Here is a 23,616-nt window from a genome sequence, read left to right on the forward strand (position 1 = left end):
CAAAGCGGCCATTTTCTCCAGGGGAACTGATCTCTGTCGGCTGGAGATCAGTTGTAATAGCGGGAGATCTCCAGCCACCACCTGGAGGTTATGCAAAAACAATCCACACAAGGCTCACTTCTAACATATATTCAAAAGGAGATAGTCAATACAAAACGAAGTGCAAGCAGTATCTATAGGTGAGCGACGGTCAAACAAGAGAACATTATACAAAAATATCAAAAGACAAGTCAAAGAACAATATATACAACAAATCTATGTCTAATGTTTCTCTTTGAGTCTTAGACTTTCCAGTACAATTTCAGTCTTTGTAAGAGCTGGTCCCGAAAGTAGAAAGAATTCCTACAGATTTTCCAAGAGTCCAAGTGGGAAATCAGACTTTTATATCCACTGGCTATGTGCAGCAGGTGTTTCAAAAGGAGACCAAGCTGGCACTTATAGTAGAATGGAAACGTCTTCCAGGTAATAGACGTTTCACCAATGATGGCTTCTTCAGCCTTGTTGTTTTCTTAATGCCACATAGTAGTCTGGTGGTTGAAGTTTGCCTGTGTAGTGGTAGCTTACGCTTTTCTGAGTAACACAACCACCAGGAGGTTGGCAACCCTACACATACAGACCTTATCCTCACCTGCCTTACAGGGTTGCGTCACGGTGTACAGCAAGATCATCCATGTGAAGTGCTTCTCTCTTAAGTCTTGTTTAAATAGGAAGGTCTGTTACGCCTGGCTGTTTCACTCGCCGTCACCCCTCCGACTGCTTCGGGTCTTTGCTTTGATTTTGCATTCCGTTTCCTACCGTGGGAGGTCATTTTGCTCTCCCCCTGCATATCCCCACATTTTGCCTGCGTTTTCAAATTCAAGATAAAACAGGTCCCTGAAAACCCAGGCAAAATGCGAGGAAATGCAGGTGGAGACCGAGGCGACCTCTGACAGTCGGAAACGGCATGCATAATCCAACCAAAGACTGGAAGTCATCGGTGGGGTGACGGCGAGGGAAACAGCCGTGCATAAAAGCCCCTAGTATTACAGTAGTATTATATTCTCCAGCCTTAGGCACCAGATTGCAACCCCTTAACTGTGGATCAGATCTTCTGGAATTGAGTGTTTGTCTGTAGTCCCATGCCACCTTAGAAACAAACCGGATGCTTGTGAGCTGGGTTTGCAAGGGGGAACGGCTAGCGTGATGTAGTGGTTAAGAAAGATGGTTTGGAGCGGTGGACTCTGATCTGGAGAACCGGGTTTGATTCCCCACTCGTCCATGTGAGCGGCAGAGGCTAATCTGGTGAACTGGATTTGTTTCCCCAGTCCTACACACGAAGCCAGCTGGGTTGTCTTGGGTTAGTCACACTCTCTCAGCCTCACCTACCTCACAGGGTGTCTGTTGTGGGGAGGGGAAGGGACGTTGATTGTAAGCCGGTTTGATTCTTCTTTAAGTGGTAGAGAAAGTCGGCATATAAAAACCAACTCTTCTTCTTCTTCTACTTTGCACATGCGTAAAGTGAGAATGTGGGGTCCAGGATGCTAGGTCTTGCTGGACTGGGAGTGCTTTTGGGGGAGGGGTATGGCCAAGTGTGTTCAGCTCCAAACAGCCATGTGCTGCCCCCAGTAATGACTTCTCCATCCCCAACAGCCTGTCCGGGAACCCCCCTTTCTACGACGACACAGACGACGAGAACACCGACAGCCACAACCGCCGCATCTTCCGCAAAATTCTGGCTGCGGAATATGACTTCGACTCCCCTTACTGGGATGACATCTCTCTCGCTGGTAAGTGAGAACGCTCCAGGCAGACTGCACAACCACTTGAGTTAACAGGTTCACCCATGGGTCAGAGCCTCCTCCGCCGTAGAAGACGTGGAGTCGAATCGTCTTCTGCTCTTGCGAAGCTACTACCTGGTCCACGAATGCAACTGAACGAGAGGCGGTAGAAGAATCCTTCAGGCGAGATGTGGAAAACACCCTTACAAATTATACCCCACGGGGCGGGGGGGATTGAAACCAGCTCCCTAGAGGGAGGGGCTGTGGCTCAGTGGTAGAGCATCTGCCTCGTTTGCAGAAGGTCCCAAGTTCAATCCCCGGCATCTCCAGTTAAAGGGACCAGGCAGCAGGTGACGTGGAAGACCTCTGCCTGAGACCCTGGAGAGCTATGGAGAGGAGCTGTGGCTCAGTGGTAGAGCATCTGCTCGGCATGCAGAAGGGCCCAGGTTCAATCCCTGGCATCTCCAGTTAAAGGGACCAGGCAAGTAGGTGATGTGAAAGACCCCTGCCTGAGACCCTGGAGAGCCGCTGCCGGTCTGAGTAGACAAGACTGACTTTGATGGACCAGTGGTCTGATCCAGTATAAGTAGGGTAGCCACCAACACCTTTCCTGGCACTTGTCAAGTGTTTTTAGAAAGTGGGCAGGGCCAGATGGGGCTTTTGCGCTTTGAACTGGAGAGCCAGTGTGATGTAGTGGTTAAGAGTGGTGGCCTTTAATCTGGAGAGCTGGGTTCGATTTCCCCACTCCTCCACATGAGCGGCGGACTCTGATCCGAATAACCGGGTTTGCTTTCCCCACTCCTCCACATGAGCGGCGGACTCTGATCCGAATAACCGGGTTTGCTTTCCCCACTCCTCCACATGAGCATCAGACTCTAATCTGGAGAGCCGGGTTCGATTTCCCCACGCCTCCATATGAAGCCAGCTGGGTGACCTTGGGCTAGTCACAGTTCTCTCCGAACTCTCTCAGCCCCGCCTACCTCACGTCTGTTGTGTGGAGAGGAAGAGAAGGGGATTGTAAGCGGGCTTGAATGTCCTTTTAAAAAAGGTGGAGAAAATCGGAATATAAAAACCAGCTCTTCTTCTCCTAATTGGCCACTGGAGATTAGATTGGCGGTGCAGATTTTAACAAAACGTTGCTTTATCAGCAGCTGCTGAAACAGCACAAGGATCTTCATTGTTTTTTTGGCCGTGTCCACCAAGCTGTGCCAGAATTTCAAAGGTGCTCACAGGCTCAAGAAGGTTGGGGACCCCTGTTCTGTCACACGTGTACCCCAGGCTAAAGTTTGGGCCGCAAAGCAGTCATTAATTTCCCCGAACATTTCTGGCATCCTAATATATATTTTTTCTTACTGCTAAACTTACTGCATTAGTAACTCAAAAGGAGAATACGGAATTTGTGGGAGAATGGGAGGCATGGACGACATACTGTGTAAATGAATTAAACATGGGAGACATCAAAGGATATGCATTGCTTTAATTCAGTTGTTTAAAGTAGTAACAGTAAAATTTATGTTTTAAGATAGCTGAATGTTTATTTAAATTTACAATTAAAATATTATAATGAATTAGAAATTAAATACAAAGGGGAGAATAGATATAATAAACAGAGGAGGGGAGAGGGGAAGTTTATATAGTTAGAATTATTTACTTTGATTGAAAAGATAAAGTTTATGTTACAAATCTATGATATTTGAATGATTGAAATGAAATGAAAATGATGTAACTAGAAAATAATAATATATATATATTTTTTAAAAACTAATACGTATTTTTTCTCGGCAGCCAAAAAGCTGGTGACACGGCTCATGGAGGTTGACCAGGACCAGCGAATCACAGCCCAAGAGGCATTGGGGCACATTTGGTGAGAAGGGGGTTCTAGGGTGGGGCAAACCGTACCACTTGCGGGACCCTCCGTATGCCCATGGGTAGCTGGCCAATTAGACTCTGCGACATCTTATCAGATACGCGAGACAAAACCATACCAATGATTGCATTTGGAAACGTGGCCCTAGTTGTTTGCATCATTCTCATCTTTTCTCCCCCTTGCCTGTCAGTCAGAAGCCCCTCCCAGCGTGTTGTAGTGGTTAAGAGCGGTGGTTTGGAGCGGTGGACTCTGATCTGGAGAACCGGGTTTGATTCCCCACTCCTCCACATGAGCGGCGGAGGCTAATCTGGTAAACTGGATTTGTTTCCCCACTCCTACACATGAAGCCAGCTGGGTGACCTTGGGCTAGTCACAGGGTGTCTGTCATGGGGAGGGAAGGTGATTGTAAGCCAGTTTGATTCTTCCTTAAGTGGTAGAGAAAGTCGGCATATAAAAACCAACTCTTCTTCTGCAGTCAATGTGGTATTAATGCAGCAATTCTCCATCTGGGGTCCACAAAGTTACTCCACGAATTCTTTGGGCAAGCCTGCCTCCCTTACCCATCTGGCTAACGTGAAAACTTGTTCACCTCTTCCTCTCTAGATCTATATCATTCCTCCTCCTTCCCTTCATACCGGCTCACCCCTGCCCCACAATTCTGTTTTGTCCTCTCTCTCCTGGCAGGATATCTGGCAACATCGCCTCCGAAAAGAACCTCAAGGAAGGAGTCTGCGCGCAGATCGAGAAGAACTTTGCCAAGGCCAAGTGGAGGGTGAGTCTGGGGGCGCCCAACAGCATTGTGGTGCAGGGTACGTGGGAGGCAACACGTTACTGGAGTTAAGCTGGTGGGAAGGATACTATGCCCTAGGACAGTGGTTTTCAAAGGAACCCTTTCCCCATCGACTTATCTGCTGCTGAAACCCTTGCCCGTCTGCCACAGAAACTTTGTTCCGTAGGGCTATGTGGATCAATGCATACTTTAAGGCTACACCAGCATGGTGTATCGGTTAAGAGCGGTGGACTCTATCTGGAGAACCTAGTTTGATTCCCCACTCCTCTGCATGAGCGGTGGACTCTAATCTGGTGAACCGGGTTGGTTTCCCCCACTCCTCCACACAAAGCCTCCTGGGTGACCTTGGGCCAGTCACAGGTCTCTTAGAGCTCTCTCAGCCCCACCTCCCTCACAGGGTGTCGGTTGTGGGGAGGGGAAGGGAAGGTGATTGTAAGCCGGTTTGATTCTTCCTTAAGTGGTAGAGAAAGTCGGCATATAAAAACCAACTCTTCTTAAAACCCATCAGCTGAATGGGCCAATTTTAGAGGAAAGTGCCCCAATTATTTTTAATGAGATGACCAAAAGGTCCTTTACATCAAAGTGATAACAGAAAACATCTGCTTAGGACAATATCATCTGAATGTGGGAACAGGCAAAGCTGAGTTTTGCATTCCTCCCCCTGGTATTCTCCCCCCCCCCATCTATTTTGTATATTGCTTCCAGCAAGTCAGCTTCTCTTAGATGAGTTCAATCCCACACTTAATTATACATGTTCATTCCCCCCTTCCCAAGACAATTCATGCGAGGAAGAGACCGCCATAGAGGCAGTGAAACCACCAGATAAACTTATCTTAACTCTTCATGATCGCATGAACACATGAAGCTGCCTTGTATTGAATCAGACCCTTGGTCCATCAAAGTCATATTGTCTACTCAGACTGGCAGCGGCTCTCCAGGGTCTCAGGCAGAGATCTTTCACATCATCTACTTGCCCAGTCCCTTTAACTGGAGATGTCGGGGATTGAACCTGGAACCTTCTGCATGCCACACAGATACTCTGCCACTGAGCCACAGCTCCTCCCGAGGTCACCCAGCTGGTTTCATGTGTAGGAGCGGGGAAACCAACCCGGTTCACCAGATTAGCATCCGCTGCTCATGTGGAAGAGTGGGGAATCAAACCTGCTTCTCCAGATTAGAGTCCACCACTCCAAACCACCGCTCTTAACCACTACACCAGTATGCCTCTTAACCACTACACCAGTATGCCTCTTTATATTAGTTGCTGGGAAGCCCAGGTGGGAAGATGCTATTGCAGTCATCTTGCTTGTGGGCTTCGTGGCGGAAGCAGGTGCAAACAGAATGCTGGACTAGATGGGCCTTTGGCCTGACCCAGCATGGATCTTCTTATGCTCTTATGTTAACATGCTCTTGTGTCAGTGTTGTGTGCGGGAAATTACCGCTAAGGCTAGCCCAAGAAAAACATGCGTTCTGCAGGCACAGACGATCCCGGGATGCTCAGGCAACTCTTCAGTCATTTCCCCCAAGCTTTGGAAAATGTTTAAGAAGAAGAAGAGTTGGTTTTTATATGCTGACTTTCTCTGCCACTTAAGGAAGAATCAAACCGGCTTACAATCACCTTCCCTTCCCCTCCCCACCGCAGACACCCTGTGAGGTAGGTGAGGCTGACAGAGTGTGACTAGCCCAAGGTCACCCAGCTGGCTTCTTGTGGAGGTGTTGGGAAACAAATCCAGTTCACCAGATTAGCGTCTGCCGCTCATGTGGAGGAGTGGTGAATCAAACCCTGTTCTCCAGATCAGAGTCCACAGCTCCAAACCATTACACCACGCTGGCTCTTACTATTTAATGTGTGATATCCCCACATGAATGTCGGGGCCTCTTCCTGATAAAGCTAAACCTATACAGTGCATTCCACTTCCAGCCATCTGAAAAAGGAACACACTCCAGTTAAAGGAACATCTGATAATGGAACACGCTTCACCAAAAGGAACGATTAATAAAGAAATGCACCGCATTTAAAGGAATGCTTTTTGCCAAAGAAAGAGTGTTTTTTTGAAATGGCTGCACATAAGAGAATGCTCAGTTTGATTAAAGACAACACAGTCTGGTTATTTTAGCTCTCTTCTCTATCTCAGCATGTCCACTATATACAATCTTAAGGACTTTCTAGACCAGAGGTTTTACCTGGTAGCTGGAGAGCTGGGTCCTGCGGCTTACTTTAAAAATGTATTTATGTAAAAATAACCCTCTTCCTTTTCCCCTAACAGGCAGCTTGCAAACGTTAGGTTACCTCCTTGCTTATAGCAGCGCAAACTGCAAATGTGTTTACCTAACATAGCCCTTTCAGTTGGCACCAGTGCCCGGAAACAAGTCAGATGGCTAGGGTTGCCAGGTCCCTCTTCGCCACCGGTGGGAGGTTTATGGGGTAGAGTCTGAGGAGGGTGGGGTTTGGGGAGGGACTTCAATGCCATAGAGTCCAATGGCCAAAGCGGCCATTTTCTATAGGTGAACTGATCTCTATCAGCAGGAGATCAGTTGTAATAGCAGGAGACCTCCAGCTAGCACCTGGAGTAGGTTTGCCAGGTCCCTCTTCACCCCTGGCAGGAGGTTTTTGGGGTGGAGCCTGAGGAGGGTGGGGTCTGGGGACGGGAAGGACTTCAATGCCATAGAGTCCAATGACCAAAGTGCCCATTTTTTCCAGGTGAACTGATATCTTATCGGCTAGAGATCAGTTGTAATAACAGGAGATCTGCAGCTAGTACCTGGAGGTTGGCAACCCTATAGATGGCTCAGCAGCATAGAATCAGCAGTTTGGAAACAAGGAGTTTGGTTTGCCAGCTCCAGGTTCAGAAATACCTGGAGATTTTGGGGGTGGAGCCTGAGGAGGGCGGGGTTTGGAGAGGGGAGGGACTTCAATGCCATAGAGTCCAATTGCCAGGGGAACTGATCTCTATCGCCTGGAGACCAGTTGTAATAGCGGGAGACCCCCAGCCACCACCTAGAGGACGGCCACTCTACCCGGGGCCCAGGTCTTGACGGCTGTACATCTCTTTGCAGAAAGCCATCCGGGTTACTACTTTCATGCAACGTCTCCGGGCTTCGGATGTCGGCGGCCGCCTCCCCGTCACCCCCCGGTCCTCCATGAGCGTCGCCCACGAAGTCACCATCGAGGCCCCTAGACTGGCGGAACATCTGGAGGCCCCGTGCCCACTGGAGGAGCCAAAGAACAAGACAGAAGGAGCTGCAGAGAAGAGGGAATAACAGCTCCCGCTTTCCCCACCCCATATTCCAGGGACTTCTTTGCTAAATCCACACATGCCCCCTCTCTCCTGCCCTCGGAGGGGGCTCCGAGGGACGGCGGCACCGAGGCGAGGAAATGGGAGGGGGGGTCCCCGAGCAGTGTTACCTCCTCCCCCAAACCCTGCTTTTGAGTCAGGTGCCGAAGCACTTTGGTTAGGACGGCCAGGCGGCCAACGGGAAGGCCTGATCGACCACACGGCGATAAGGGACTCGAGAGCTGGAGACGTGGTGGTGCTGGTGGTTGTTGACAGCTCCCCAAAGAAGGCCTCTGGCTCCGTGGCAGGAGCGCAGGACCCCTTCCTAGCCATTTCCCAGTAGCCGGACTAGGGTTGCCTGGTCCCTCTTCGCCACCGGAGGGAGGTTTTGGGGGCGGAGCCTGAGGAGGGCGTGGTTTGGGGAGGGGCTTCAATGCCGTAGAGTCCAATGGCCAAAGCGGCCATTTTCTCCAGGGGAACTGATCTCTATCGGCTGGAGAACAGTTGTAATAGCAGATCTCCAGCTAGTACCTGGAGGTTGGCAACCCTATTTAGGTAGGGAAATACCTGGAGATTTGGAGGCGGAGTTTGAGGAGGGAACTCAGCAAGCGTTATATAGCCATAGAGCCCGCCCTCCAAACCTGCCCTTTCTCCAGGGGAATGGATCTCTGTAATCTGGAGATCAGTTGCAATTCCAGGAGAACCCCAGCCCCCACCGGGAGGTTGGCAACCCTAGCCACATCTGGGGTTGCAAACTCTGCATTGGGAAATTCCTGGAGATTTTGGAGGTGCACCCTGGGGATGGTGGAGTTTAAGGAGGGGAGGGACCTCAGCCGGGTATTATGCTAGACTGCGCTCTCAAAAGCATTCATTTTCTCCAGGGGAACTGATCTCTGTGATCTGGAGATCAGCTGTAATTCCAGGAGAACTCCAGCGCCCGCCTGGAGGCCGGCAACCCTAGCCAACAACGTCTTCTCAAGCTCACTTGACCAACAGCCCAGCAGGCCCTCTCTGTCCCTCCTTCTGTGAATTCGCAGGGACGTTAAGAGGAGGGGTTGGCCCACCAAAATTACCTTCTCTTGCAAACAGGCTACGGGACAAGTTTGGAAAGCAAGAAGGGGGAAATGCTTCAACTCCTCTTGGAGTTGCTGGTAGCCATTCTTAGACTAGAGCCCATGGGTACCTTCAGGGGAGAAAGGAAGGAGCAATTCCAAGGCGATGAAACAAGAATCAGAGGAGAGTCCATTCTAGCGGCAAAGGGATCCACTTCTCAGCCTTTCCCTCTCCCCACACACACACACACACACACCCCACTTCATTTTGTAAAAATGGCAGGAGCCGTTCGGAAAGCGCGTCCTGGATTTTACTGCCTTGCTGGTTTGGTTCCGAACCCCAGCTGGACCATGGAGGGAGGGATGCATGTCCGAGCCAGCTGCATGTTTTATTGAAGATGCTATTTTAATACGGAAACCTCCCGGCTGCCCCTTTCCCTGGTGCTGTCTGCCCATTCCCCTGGGGCAGTTCTGGGAAATAAAATAAACAGAGTCTTTCTCTGGTGTCTGTCTATCTTGGTGTGTCTATGTCGGTGGTGATCTTATTCTGGTACTTTGTACAAGGGGGGGGGGGGAAGGGGGGGTGCACCAAAGCAAAACAAAGGCAAAGAAACCATTGTGCAAGGGATTTCACACGATGCATAGTTCAATTGGTTAAACTGAAACAATTGGTGCAAGGGAATTCACACAGTGCATAGTTAAATTGTGGCACTCCCTGCCCCAGGATGTGGTGATGGCTGCCAACTTGGAAGGCTTTAAGAGGGGAGTGGACATGTCCATGGAGGAGAGGGATATCCATGGCAACTAGTAAAAATGGGCCAGTCACACACACAAGTAGTTGATGCGAAAGACATCTGCCTGAGACCCTGAAGCACCGTTGCTGGTCTGAGTAGACAATACTGACTTTGATGGACTAAGGGACTGATTCAGTAGAAGGCAGCTTCATGTGTTCACGTGAACTTGTGGCCCTGATATTACAACAATGACATTGGCTATCAGTCCAATCCCAATTCAAGGTGCTGGTTTTTTAGGGGAGGGGCTATGGCTCAGTGGTAGAGCATCTGCTTGGCATGCAGAAGGTCCCAGGTTCAATCCTCAGCATCTCCAGTTAAAGGGACTAGGCAAGTAGTGATGTGAAAGACCTCCGCCTGAGACCCTGGAGAGTCGCTGCCGGTCTGAGTAGACAGTACTGACTTTGATGGACCAAGGGTCTGATTCAGTAGAAGGCAGCTTCATGTGTTAATGTGTTTGGATACATTCCTTTGTGTCTCTAAAATCAAACACTTTCCCACCCAGGATCATAATGCTGTGTGGCACCTTTCTCTACATGCATTTCCCCAGATCAAGCAAAGGAGATTCTGAAAAGTCCTTTCTGCTAAAATGAACGTAAAAGTAGCCTGTACTTGTTTTGTCCTGGATGTCTTTTCTTTCAGCCCTAAGTAGGCCAGGGCTGTCTAATAAATACTCCGCGTATAATCAGAGGTACCCTCTTCATTTGGTTCATGTTTTCAGGGAAGACACCTGTCACTTAAAATGGGTTACAGATAAATCCTGGTTGAGATGAAGCTCAGTCTTTTGCTTGAGCGCCGCAAGTCTCTCCCTGAAAATTTAATTTGTCTAAAGGGATGGTCAGGATGAGCCAGAGCTAAAGGCCTCTCAGTCCAGATGCATGGACAAGGAGGCTGGCCATGGTTGCTCAAACAAACAGCCTTCTGCACCTCTCTAGAGGTACTAGTTTAATTTCCCGAACCTTGATCTTGCAAACAAAGACAGCTTTGCTTTCAGGTGCTCCAGTTTAGCGCCAGCTGCACCCGCCTCTCTCTCTTGTCTTCCAACCTCATTGTTAACGCCACGGCATTTTGCACATGTTCAGAGATATTCTTCTAATTTTCCAAAGCTCTCCCTCCCGGACTCTGCCCCTTTCCCCTCCTAAACTGCATTTTTAATGCCCCCCCCCAATAGGGTTGGAGATCAGTTGTAATAGCAGGAGATTTCCAGCTACTACCTGGAGGTTGAAACAAATTATGACACAGGAGGGCTCACACAAACCACGATTATATAATCAAAAAGCTAATACAACCATAGGTTACAAGAATATACACATCAAAGAATGTACATAATGAAATACACAATAATCTATTAATAACCAATGCACTTCATCTGCGGAACATACAACCATGCAGCAGTAAGTAGTCCACTATTAGGTTCCACATGCGTGCAAAAAAGTGTCCCAATTGATGGTTTGAGTTTTTCTTATTCTTCGGGAACTGCATGCTTCAGGAAAGCATCTGTGCAACCTGGGAAAGAATAACTCAAACCATCAATACATGGTTGTATGTTCCCCAGATTAACTGCATTCCTGTGGTTATGAATAGATTCTTTATAGTGTATTTCATTGCGTGGATTCTTTGATGGGTATATTCTTGTACTGCTGTTTGTACATATTTTTGCTAAGCGTCTGGAGGGTGGCAACCCCATCCCCCAAGGGGTTTGTTTCTTCACGCGCACCCCCCTGCGTCCCTATTGCCATTGGGAATTAATACAGTAACACAGGCATTTCAGTCCCTTTCCCCGCATGCGCTTGTCTTCACGTCTGACCCCAATCGATCCCCCCAGCTATTAATCCCCGTCCGCCTTAACTCCCCACCCCCCACCCCTTTCTGCCTTTCTTCGCCCGTCCGCCTGTCCCTTCCTCCCTCTCCCCAAACCACGTGCTCCCTAACCCATCTCGCCGCTTCGGAACTACATTTCCCAGGCGGCGCCGCGCCCGCTCGAGCGGAACCATCCTCACCACCGGGGGGGGAGGCGAACTCACGATTTCGCTTATTTCGTCTCTGGGGACCCTTTCCTAAAAAGGGGCTGGGGGTCGAGGGTTTGGAAAAGAGGCACCACAATACGGGGAAGGTTTCTGCGCCCGGCGGGGCGGCCGGTCGCTTTCCTTTGGGGAGGGGTCAGGCGCCGGGCCCCCCTCTCCGCCGAGTGGTCCGGCCCGACCCTCTCCTCGCAGCAGGCGGTGGCTGGGGCCCGCAAGGCATCAGCAGCGGCGGGAGCAGAAGCCGGAGTCGTAACTCAGGCGGTGCACAGTGGGGGGGTGAGATCCGGATCGGGGGTAGGGGGCGAAAAGCAGACCCCCCTCCCCTTAATTGCATTTTTTTTTGGGGGGGAGGGGGTGGTGGAAGGAAGAATAATGATGATCAGCAGGGGGTGATGGGAGGGGTCTAATAGAAATGGGGGGGGAGTGCATCTTGTTAATGGGAGGGGGTGTCAGGGTCCCGGGAAGGGGGGGTGGAATTATGTGTGGGGAGGGTAAGGAAAGTTCACAACCTGCCTATTTAGCCTTAAAATGTACATGCATATAGGGCAGGGGGACATAAAGGACCCCCCTCCCCCAATATCTCAGCTGGTGTGCAAAGCTTGGCATATTGCCCAGGGTCAAAACAGGCTCCCTGCCTATTTAGCCTTAAAATGTACATGCATATAGGGGAGGGGGACATAAAGGACCCCCTCCCCCAATATCTCAGGTGGTGTGCAAAGCTTGGCATATTGCCCAGGGTCAAAACAGGCTCCCTGCCTATTTAGCCTTAAAATGTACATGCATATAGGGGAGGGGGACATAAAGGACCCCCTCCCCCAATATCTCAGGTGGTGTGCAAAGCTTGGCATATTGCCCAGGGTCAAAACAGGCTCCCTGCCTATTTAGCCTTAAAATGTACATGCATATAGGGGAGGGGGACATAAAGGACCCCCTCCCCCAATATCTCAGCTGGTGTGCAAAGCTTGGCATATTGCCCAGGGTCAAAACAGGCTCCTTGCCAATTTAGCCTTAAAATGTACATGCATATAGGGGAGGGGGGGCATAAAGGGGCCCCCTCCCCCCATATCTCAGGTGGTGTGCAAAGCTTGGCATATTGCCCAGGGTCAAAACAGGCTCCCTGCCTATTTAGCCTTAAAATGTACATGCATATAGGGGAGGGGGACATAAAGGACCCCCTCCCCCAATATCTCAGGTGGGGTGCAAAGCTTGACATATTGCCCAGGGTCAAAACAGGCTCCCTGCCTATTTAGCCTTAAAATGTACATGCATATAGGGGAGGGGGACATAAAGGACCCCCCTCCCCCAATGTCTCAGGTGGTGTGCAAAGCTTAGCATATTTCCCAGGGTCAAAACAGGCTCCTGACCTGTTCAGGGGCTCTTTCTGCCCCCTTCCCCCCCTGGTTTGGTTCCCCCCCCCCATGCATCGCCAGGGGTGAAATCCATGCTGTGCAAATGGACCCTATAGGCCACATGCACCAAACCGTGCGCTGCGCACCTAGGAAGCCGCCATCTGGTTCGGTGGTGGCCACTCTGGCTCGTGCTCTGAGTTAAGGCAGTCCAAAATAGCCGTGAAATCACGTATGCGGCCCCGAGGGTGCTCGCCGCACGCCCCCAGCGAAAAGAAAACGCGTGCCACTGCCCAGAAGGAGCTTATTGCTTAAGCAGTGCGCTGCTATGTGGAGTTCCTTCAGTCCAAGCCTCTGGCAATCGACGGAGTAAGTCTGCATAGGATTGCACTGTGACTCTGTAGTGGAAAAGGTAACTTGGGGACCACAGCAACTACCACATGCTATAACCTTTTAACGCGCATTAGAATCCACACTTCTCTACTTTTATCCCTTTTTAACTCCTCTACGGATGAGTACGACGGGTGTAAAAAGGGTTCACCGACTCATCTGCGTACATCCGTGCTCATTTTCAGATGCCCTTTCTCTCCCACTTTGAGTCTAAAAACTAGCTGTACAGAAGAAGTGGTGGCTGGCATTAAACTTGCTACAGAACATTTGGCAGCTCGCAGCCCCTGAACACCGGTCTCTTCTCGCAACTGCCCTACGAGGAATGGTTACAACGCTTAGGGCTTAGCTTAGAAAGAAGGCGGTTAAGGGGAGACGTGATAGAGGCCTATAAAATTATGGACAGGGAGAAGCTTTTCTCCCTCTCTCGTAATACCAGAACGCGGGGTCATCTGCTGAAGCTGGAGGGTGAGAGATTCAAAACAGATCAAAGGAAGCATTTCTTCACGCAACGCCTAGTTAAATTGTGGAACTCCCTGCCCCAGGATGTGGTGATGGCTGCCAACTTGGAAGGCTTGAAGAGGGGGGTGGACATGTTCATGGCGGAGAGGGGTATTCATGGCTACTAGTAAAAATGGATACTAGTCATGATGCATACCTATTCTCTTCAGTATCAGAGGAGCATGCCTAATATATTAGGTGCTGTGGGACACAGGCAGGATGGTGCTGCTGCAGTCGTCTTGTTTGTGGGCTTCCTAGAGCCACCTGGTTGGCCACTGTGTGAACAGACTGCTGGACTTGATGGACCTTGGTCTGATCCAGCATGGCCTTTCTTGTGTTCTGATGTACAGAGGTGGCACCAAACGGTCAGGAGCGGAAAGGTCCTGACTTAATCTGAGCTAGCATTTGTGTTGAATGCCAGAAACATATGCCATAATATTGGTGTCAGAGCATGTGCAGACTGCACTTGAAAATGCGTGAGGGAGCTGTGGTTCAGTGGTAGAGCATCTGCTTGGCATGAGGAAGGTCCTAGATTCGATCCCCAGTGTCTCCAGTTTAAAGCAACAGCTAGCAGGTAATGTTAAAGACCTCTTCTTGAGACCCTGGAGAGCTGCTGTCAGTCTCAGTTGACAATACTGAACCTGATGGACCAATTGTCTGATTCAGCATACGGCAGCTGCATGTGTTGTTTTCCTCACCCCTACTTTTTTTTGGATCAGTGAGTCAGAGAGTATGCCCAGTGAAGGAGACAGTGGCTTTTCCGTGGATGAGAAACCCATATGCTTGTGCTGGTTTTCTCTTTGGTCTGCTAAGTGGGAATGAGCGGAAAAGCCATGATGGAGGGTTGGTCCTCCAGGCGTGCCATAGATACCTGCCACGATGTACCATTTGTGGTCCATGTGCTGGAAGCGAGACACCCATGAGCTACAGTCACTCCCACATTTCTGGGATCAAGCAACATAAATGGTCTTCTCTGTCCAAAAGCATGCAGACTTGGTCTTCGCTATTTTCCATCGTAGGCATTAAGCTGTGTTCTATTCCCAAGTTTGGGAGGAAAATGGGACTTTGGTAGCTTGTGTGAGCCAAGTGTACGGACTGCGTGAGGTTCCCCCTTTCTTTGGTCCCTGTTTCTGTGAGGTAGACTGGGAGAAGGAGAAAGACCTAATCTCAAGGGACCGTTGAGGACTTCACCAAGGATGGATTGAAGGGATATGATATCTGTAAGCGGGCACGTGTTAATGCAAGCTCTGTATGTATTTGTTATCCAATGTCTTTCCTTCCAGGGTGACGGTGCTGGGGCTAAAGCTTGGGTTCATAGTTTATTTTAGTTGCTTTTTTACCCTCTCTGAGGATGATAAACTGGGGCTTGGAAGAACAAAGACCGCGTCTTGGCTCCCGCATTTTGAATCTTTTTCCTTTAAACCAATTAAGGTTGCCTGCTAATTAAATCTGCCCAGTACAATTGATTTGTTTAAAACAAGGTTCCCTAGCTTTGTGTAACCTGTAGGTACCTTTGAAATGATGAGAACGGGTAGTGGACGCTACAGCAAAATGGCTGCTGTGGGAACTGGGACCAGTCACAAAAGGTTTTTTTTGGGGTCGGGGGGCTTTCCACAGAATGTTAGGAGGTTCTAAGCCAGATATTATTCTACAATAAAGGTAGTGGTTTTCCCAAATGGGTATTCATTGCAGACCCAAAAGCATCTTGGTTCTTCTGAAGCCCCTACTGCTCTAGTGTGGTAGAAGAAAGCTAAGGTTGGCTCTTGGCTTTGGGAAAGAGATGCTTTGGGAGAGAAGCAAGCGGGAGCCAGGAAACATGTCGGCAGGTGCTATGGCGCCCACAGAGATGCCATACATTTTAATCCGGCCTGTCCTCCAAGGAATATACAGTGACGTACGTGGCCCTCTTTTCAGCGCTTTGTCCTCACAACAGCCCTGTGAGGGAGGTTAGGGTCAGAGGCGGTGATTGGCCCAAGGTCCCTCGGCAAGCTTTCCTGGCTGGGGGGAAATTTGAACCTGGATCTCCCCACTCTTATCTGACACTTGAATCACTACGCCACACTTTCTGCAATTAACGATCGGTAGAAAAGAGTCCAGTAGCACCTTAAAGGCTAACACAATTTCTGGCAGGGTAATAGCTTGATCTGAAGAAGTGAGCTGTGGCTCACAAAAGCTTATACCCTGCGAAATGTTGTTAGTCTTCAAGGTGCTACTGGACTCTTGCTCTTTTCTACTGCTAGCGACAGAGTAACACGGCTACCCGTCGTGCAGTTAGCGATGGTTTTAATCATTTAACGTTTGTGTTTTAGACATTAGAAGTGTTGTAGTTATCTGGTTAGCCGTGCTCCTGTACCGAGGTTTTGTATGTGCGTAAAAATGCCATCAAGTCGGTGCTGAAGTTTTAGTCATGTGAAAAATGAAGTTGCGGATTAACTTTTAATATCACTTAAAACATCAGTATAATGGCATTGCTAAGTAAACGCGAGAGCGTGCCGTTTTCTAAACGGAGATGTTGCTCCTTGTTAGATTGCCAGCCCATCCTTAAAATGTTTTCTTTTTTATTCTCTTACCGTAATAACAGTATTTCTCGAACACTTGCAATGCGTTTCAAGTATTATCTCGGTAATCCTCCAAAGAACTCTGCGGAGTAAGCCAGTATTAATCCCAAATTGTAGGGGCGGCGGGGGGGGGGAGGGGAAGGACCCGAGGCGGAGAGGAGGAGGGACTCGTCGGAGGCCATTTGGGGAGCTTGCGCTGCGATGAAATTTGAACCGGGGGGCTTCCCGAACAAAATCAAAATAGCTTCAGGAGAACAAGCGTGCCCTTCCGCGGCCAAATTTCCCATATCGATTTAGCAACTGAAACCGCAGTCCGCCGATTTCTCCTGGGAAATCAAATAAAAGTTTGCGTCTGGAATAAAAATGCGGTGGGGTAGGAAGTTCTCGTGGTTACCAAGGCCAGGCTTCTTCGGAAGCTCTTAGCCGGCGACAGGTTCTGCTGCAACGCATCTGTGAATCAGGAAAGTGTGGCCGTGCATGCATGCCCAGTTAAAGAGGGCTTTTCTTTGGCGGAGGGGCGTCGTAGCCGAATCTGGAACCGTCTCCTGCTGCTTTTGTTCCTCTGGATCTTTTTTGTGCTCTCCAAGGTTATCCTCCGCCGGCGAAGACGAAGGCCGCCCTCCGCGCGGACAGCTCCGCTGTCCTCATTGCGGCCTGTCACGCAACTGCCAAAATATGCTGAAATGCTTCAAAATGCCACTTGTTCTTTCAGTATGGTCAGGAACACCGTGTCCGAGGCCTGAAGCGTCAAGGTCGGCAACGTCCGGCAGGCTAAATCTGCCTTCTTGGGAGTTGCCATCTTAGACACAAAAGAAAGGAAGAGAAAATGGAGCAGCAGGAACTGACCGACAGGCTGTTTTAGGGGGCTGAGGGCTATAGTAATGGGCTGTCATCCCATCCTTCTCTTTTCCAACAGACCCGCTAGGAAAACTAGCTGCTAAGTAAGGCTTTAGAGCCAGCGTGGTGGAGTGGATAAGAGCGGTGGTTTGGAGCAATGGACTCTGATCTGGAGAGCCGGGTTTGATTCCCCACTCCTCCACGTGAGCGGCGGAGGCTAATCTGGGGAACTGGATTTGTTTCCCCACTCCTACACACGAAGCCAGGTGGGTGACCTTAGGCTAGTCACAGCTCTCTCGGCCCCACCTGCCTCACAGGGTGTCTATTGTAGGGAAGGGAAGGTGACTGTAAGCCGGTTTGATTCTCCCTTAAGTGGCAGAGAAAGCTGGCATATAAAAACCAACTCTTCTTCTTCCCCAACCCACCCATATGAATTCCCTGACTGAGGTAGGATTTGAACCCGCCCCAAACACAATCCAAGCTCGGTTAACCGCAAGACTTAAAAGGATCTTTCAGGGGTGAATAGCCAGGTCAATCCAGTTCTTTTTACATCCTACAAATCTGTGATTCTGTTATAAACTTTCTTTTAAAAATTTTTTTGAGTCAGAACTGTTCGCCCAAGCCTTAAGGATAAGCCTGTTATTTTCTTATGCCCGCCCCCCAGCAACATTTTGTCGGCTTCCTGGGAAATTTATCTCAAAATCACGTAAGCTCATAAGGGAAGAATCCTTAGCAAATTCCATCAACTCGGTCTTAATTGAGACACTGGAAATTGTTTGACAACGATTTTGCACGCACTGTCTCCTTTTCTAATGAGCAAACAGCTGAAAGAAATGCCAGGGATAAATCCCCCATCCCCAGTTGCAAATATGAATGATCCCGAGTTCTGTTAGAAATTTAAGTTTTTTAAAAAATTATATATATATATATATATATATATATATATATATATATATATATATATATATATATATATATATATATATATATATATATATATATATATATATATGCTTATTGGCTACTGCATAGTTACTCCACTAAACCCATTGGTTTCAATGAATGGAGACTGTAGTGACTCTGCCCAGGATTATAGTGCTGATTTCTTGCTTGTCATAAATACCTGACTGTTCCTTGTTGGGGGGAGAGCAAAACAAGTCCAGCTAAGTCCGTATTTGCTTGTTTATTTGCTAAAACGTTTTTCCCTGTCCTTTCTACTTGATCCAGGCCTCCATTCTTTGTTTGATTTTTAATATACCATGTAAATAACCTTGAAGGCATTACAGTAAAAGCAGAGTAATTTTTTTTTAAGCATCTGATAAAAAGAATGATAAAACGAACATCAGGAGGCCTGGGTGAATTAAAAACTGTCTCAGAAGCTTCTGAAAGGGAACAGAATAAGCCCTTGACTAACGGGGTTGAGGAGGACGGATGTTACATAGACCGGCCCCACCACAGAAAAATCCCTGTTGCTGATAACCACCACGTCCCCATTCGAGGGCGGGGGCACCTAGAGCTGGTTTGCAGTACCAGGTCTTAAAGCAGGTTTGTATGGAAGCAGGCAGTGGACTCTGATCTGGAGAGCCGGGTTTGATTCCCCACTCCTCCACACGAAGCCAGCTGGGTGACCTTGGGCTAGTCACACTCTCTCAGCCCCACCTACCTCACAGGGTGTCTGTTGTGGGGAGGGGAAGGGAAGGTAATTGTAAGCCGGTTTGATTCTTCCTTATGTAGTGGAGAAAGTCAGCATATGAAAACCAACTCTTCTTCTTCTTTTAGCGTTAGATTTTGAGTGGTGTCCCCAGAGGTGGCAGTACCAGGAGGTGGGAAGATAGCGGGTTCGAGGTGGCAGTTTCTGGGTACAGTATGCATGGCATAATGGGAGGCAGAACATTCCAGCCACTGAACAGAATCCACCCAAGAGATCTCCTGAGCAAGTCTCACTGAGATCAATGGGAACTGTTAAAGACTATTCCCGTGCTTCCGTTTTAATTAGTAGAAGGGAGGTCCTATTTGCATCCCCCCCCTTGGGTACCAAAGCATCTTGAGCAGTCCCTGGGTGTCCCTCTACCCTCCGGTGAATAGTTGCTTCCGTTCAGCAGTCCTCATTCTTTAAGATGACCCTGAGTTTTCCAGAATTGTCCAATTATTTCACCGGTGCTTGCAGTAGGAAGAAAGAGAAATATTGCTGTGTCGGGTTAGATCCTGCCAGCTTTTCTGCTGGTTGCAAGAGGAAGTGGGGGGGGGCAGGTTTTGAACCCTGACTAGGCAGGGGATCTGACTAGGCTATTTAGGATTAAGGCTGCAGTGAGGAGAGGAATTGGGTGAGGTTCCTCCTCTTGTGCCAGCCTGTGATGTTTACAGCATCAAAATACTTTAAAAAATGAGCACTAAAACAATACTTAGGTGTTTTTAAAAAACTTCCTGGATGCCATTATCAAGGATTGGGGAGGGGCCGTGGCTCAGTGGTAGAGCCTCTTCTTGGCATGCAGAAGGTCCCAGGTTCAATCCCCGGCATCTCCAGTTAAAGGGACTGGGCAAGTAGGTGATGTGAAAGACCTCTGCCTGAGACCCTGGAGAGCCGCTGCCGGCCTGAGTAGACAATACTGACTTTGATGGATCGGGGGTCTGATTCGGTATAAGGCAGCTTCATGTGTTCACTTCCAGAAAGGTTGCCATTGCCTGCCTCTGCTTAGCAACCCTGGACTTCCTTGGTGGTCTCCCATCCCAGAACTTCCTTGGTGGTCTCCCATCCCAGAACTAACCAGGGCTGACCATGCTTATCTTCCAAGATTTGACGGGATTGGGCTAGCCTGAACCACCCGGATCAGGGCAGGTACGTCACTAGTATCCCCACAGTGGAGATGGGGAAGGGAGAACTGAGAGAGAATAGTTTGCCTGAGGCCACCGAGCGAGTTCATGCCAGACATGAGAGTGGAACCAAAAGCTTCCGGATTCTTAGTTCAGTCTCTTAGCAACCCTTAGTGCAGAAGAGAAACTCTTACCCAATAGTAGTGGGGGGGAACCCTTGCCACGAAATGCTTGTCCAAATGTAAAGGGCTCGTGTTACTTCCAAGAAGTACCCGGGCAAACTCCAGGGGACCTTTAAAAAGTTGCCGAACTGGAAAGCACCTACCAAGAACATTTACTTGGGACCTGATTCACGTATTTATTTCTTGACTTACATCCTTTATACCCTGCCTTTCTCCCCAAGGGGGAACCAACGTAGCGTACACAATTCTCCTTGCCTCCATTTTTTCCCCTCACAACAACCCTGCGAGATTGGTTAGGCTGCAAGTGTGTGGCTGACCCTGTGAGCTTCTCATGGCAGGGTGGGGATTCGAACCTGGATCTCCTAGTCCAACACTCTACGCACTACGTGTGGAGGTTGATCCTTCCCACTTCTGGCAGTTTCAGTGATGCTGAGCTGACGCTGTGGTTATCATGTGAGAAGAAGAAGAGTTGGTTTTTATACGCCGACTTTCTCTACCACTTAAGGAAGAATCAAACCGGCTTACAATCTCCTTTCCTTTCCCTCCCCACAACAGACACCCTGTGAGGTAGGTGGGGCTGAGAGATCTGTGACTATCCCACTGTCACTCAGCTGGCTTCTTGTGGAGGAGTGGGGAAACAAATCCAGTTCACCAGGTTAGCCTCCGCCGCTCATGTGGAGTTGGGAATCAAACCCAGTTCTCTAGATCAGAGTCTACCGCTCCAAACCACTGCTCTTAACCACTACACCACACTGGTGCGACCAAGGTGGCTGATGCCACGGAGTACTCGCTTTGCCCAAATTCCTGTAAAGTCTTCATAGTTTAGTGGCACAACCAGGTGCCTCTAGGAAGCCCCCAAACAAGACGACTGCAGCAGCACCACCCTGCCTGTGTTCCACAGCACCTAAAATAATAGGCATGCTCCTCACATCCCGGAGATAATAGCCAGCTGGGTGACCTTGGGCTAGTCACAGCTCTCTCAGCCCCACCTCACAGGGTGTCGGTTGTGGGGAGGGGAAGGGAAGGTGACTGTAAGCCGGTTTGATTCTTCCTGAAGTGGCAGAGAAAGTCGGCATATAAAAACCAACTATTCTTATTCCTCCTCCTCCTTTTCAGGGTCTGAGGACCCCAAAATCCAGCTGTCTGCTCTTGTAAACAAAACGTTGGATCAAAGCAACCTTTGCTTTCATCCAGAGGGGCTCTTCTTATTTTCTTCAACCGTGTTCTTTACCAAGCTGCCTCACCTTGGTTGTGTTTCAAGCAGCCCCATGGGGGTGATTTTTCCTGAAAAATCAGAACTGGAAAACTTTCAGGAGAAATTATCCGATGCTCCAAAATGGAGCTCGATCTGATTTGCACATTTCTTTTTCACTTATATTTAATAACCAAAATTTCAAAGGTATTTCATGTTAATTTCATGTCCCAGTGTCACAGATACTGAGATATTTGATGAGGGGGGATCGTGATTTAAGTATCACGTTCCAACACATTCAAAGCGTTATGTTGAAATTGTTTTTAGTGGAAATATTACTTGTAAAATAGGTTAAGACAGTCTAGCATGTACTTCTACATAGTTTAAATTTGGGAGGGGGGAATGCACAATCTCTCCCCCCCCCCATTTGGATTATTATATTTGTTTCTAGTTTTGACTCTCCCCTCCAGTTCAAAAATCTACAAAAACTGTGGGTTCTTTCTCACTCAGTTCCTAGAGAAAATTAATATTTTCAGGTATGCCTGGGGCTTCCCTGAGAGGCATTCCCCCCAGTTAAGCATTGCTCTCCAATCCTATTGTCCTGAGTTTGTAATCCTCACCTGGGCCAGACTTGTACAGGATACAAGCTAGGAGTCTGTGAGGGATTGAGAGAGGGAGATTTTGGAAGACACCCCCCCCCCAAAGAAAGTTCCTTTCCAGAATTATCTAAGCTCTGAAGAAGGATGGATTCTCCTCCTCCCCTTTTTTCTTCTAAATGTCATTCTCAGCTGCTCTCAACATGCCCCTCCCTTCTTGACCACAATTTAAGAAGGATGTAGACAAGCTGGAGCGTGTCCAGAGGAGGGCAACGAAGCTGGCGAGGGGTCTGGAGACCAAGTCCTAGGAGGAAAGGTTGAAGGAGCTGGGTATGTTTAGCCTGAAGAGGAGAAGACTGAGAGGGGACATGATAACCATCTTCAAGTCCTTGAAGGGCTGTCATAGAGAGGAGGGTGCCGAGTTGTTTTCTGTTGCCCCACAAGGTTGGACCAGAACCAACAGGTTGAAATTAAATCAAAAGAGTTTCTGTCTAGACATTAGGAAGAAGTTTCTAACAGTTAGAGCAGTGGAACAGGCTTCCTGGGGAGGTGGTGAGCTCTCCTTCCCTGGAGGTTTTAAGCAGAGGCTAGACGGCCATCTGTCAGCAAGGCTGATTCTATGACCTTAAGCCGATGATGAGAGGGAGGGCATCTTGGCCATCTTCTGGGCATGGAGTAGGGGTCACTGGGGTGTGTGTGGGGAAGGTAGTTGTGAATTTCCTGCATTGTGCAGGGGGTTGGACTAGATGACCCTAGAGGTTCCTTCCAACTCTATGATTCTAGTGTATATCCAGTCCTCAACAGACTGTACTTAAAAGGTGTTTTTCCCTTTTGGTTAATTTGCAAAGTCGTATTTTTCTTCATATATGAGTATTTAGGAACTCCCGTATTCTCGTTATAACAAGGATGTATGCCTAAATGAGAGCCAGCGAGGTGTAGTAGTTGAGGTGTCGGACTAGGTTTCCGGGAAACCCAGGATCAAATCCCCACTCTGCCTTGGAAACTTGATCAACAAGAAAACAATAGATGAATTTGTGATGAAACGGCAATTGTTTTATGATTACTATTCACTTGATAGATGAATTACTTTATACATTAAGATACCAATGGCTTATAAGAACATGTTTAGTGAGATTCAGGAGGTTTTAAGTGTTTAGTTTAAACAATAGAAGTTAGGGTACCCGTTTCCTTCTAGATCAAATAATGTTGAGAGCCGAGGGAGATATTGTGTTTTAGTGAGTTTTAAGAAGCTTTAACGTTTTCGATGAAAGTTAGAGCTTTGATATTAGTTTTAATTTTTTTTCCTGTTAAGCCTGGATCAAGTCGGGGCCTGGACGATAAAATACACTTTACCCCTCTTCCCCGTCCCTCCTTTTTTCTTTCTGTATCCTTTAATACAAAAAATTATAAAATTAAAAATGAAAGAAACTTGGCCCACATACTCTCAGCCTCAACCCTGGCTAGTGTTTGGGCGGGAGACCTCCAAGGAATATTAAGGGCATGACGTGGTGGCAGGCCATGGCAAACCACCTCTGAACATCTCTTGCCTTGAAAACCTTATGGGGTCACATAAGTCAGCCATGACTTGACTACAAAAAATAAATTCTTATCCAATACTCAGTCTGGCACTAGGGGACATTGTGCTATATA

The 23,616-nt window shown here is 48.5% G+C and overlaps 1 protein-coding gene, 1 non-coding gene and 1 pseudogene across 2 annotated transcripts in view; all 3 read left to right on the forward strand.

Moving 5' to 3' along the window:
- LOC130477825 (caM kinase-like vesicle-associated protein) overlaps positions 1-7,675 on the forward strand; it is a 48,159-nt pseudogene extending 40,484 nt beyond the window's left edge.
- On the forward strand, positions 2,015-2,086 carry TRNAT-CGU (transfer RNA threonine (anticodon CGU)). The gene has a single exon. It is a non-coding gene; the product is annotated as a tRNA-Thr (tRNA).
- Positions 7,676-11,711: 4,036 nt separating the features above from the next.
- The window catches only part of UBA1 (ubiquitin like modifier activating enzyme 1), a 63,368-nt gene continuing 51,463 nt past the window's right edge, over positions 11,712-23,616 (forward strand). The window contains exon 1 of the mRNA XM_056856359.1: positions 11,712-11,832. The gene's annotated coding sequence lies outside the window, so the exon portion shown is untranslated. The remainder of the gene's footprint in view (positions 11,833-23,616) is intronic.

Source organism: Euleptes europaea, chromosome 1, assembly GCF_029931775.1.
Source record: "Euleptes europaea isolate rEulEur1 chromosome 1, rEulEur1.hap1, whole genome shotgun sequence".
In the NCBI taxonomy this organism is placed as follows: domain Eukaryota; kingdom Metazoa; phylum Chordata; class Lepidosauria; order Squamata; family Sphaerodactylidae; genus Euleptes; species Euleptes europaea.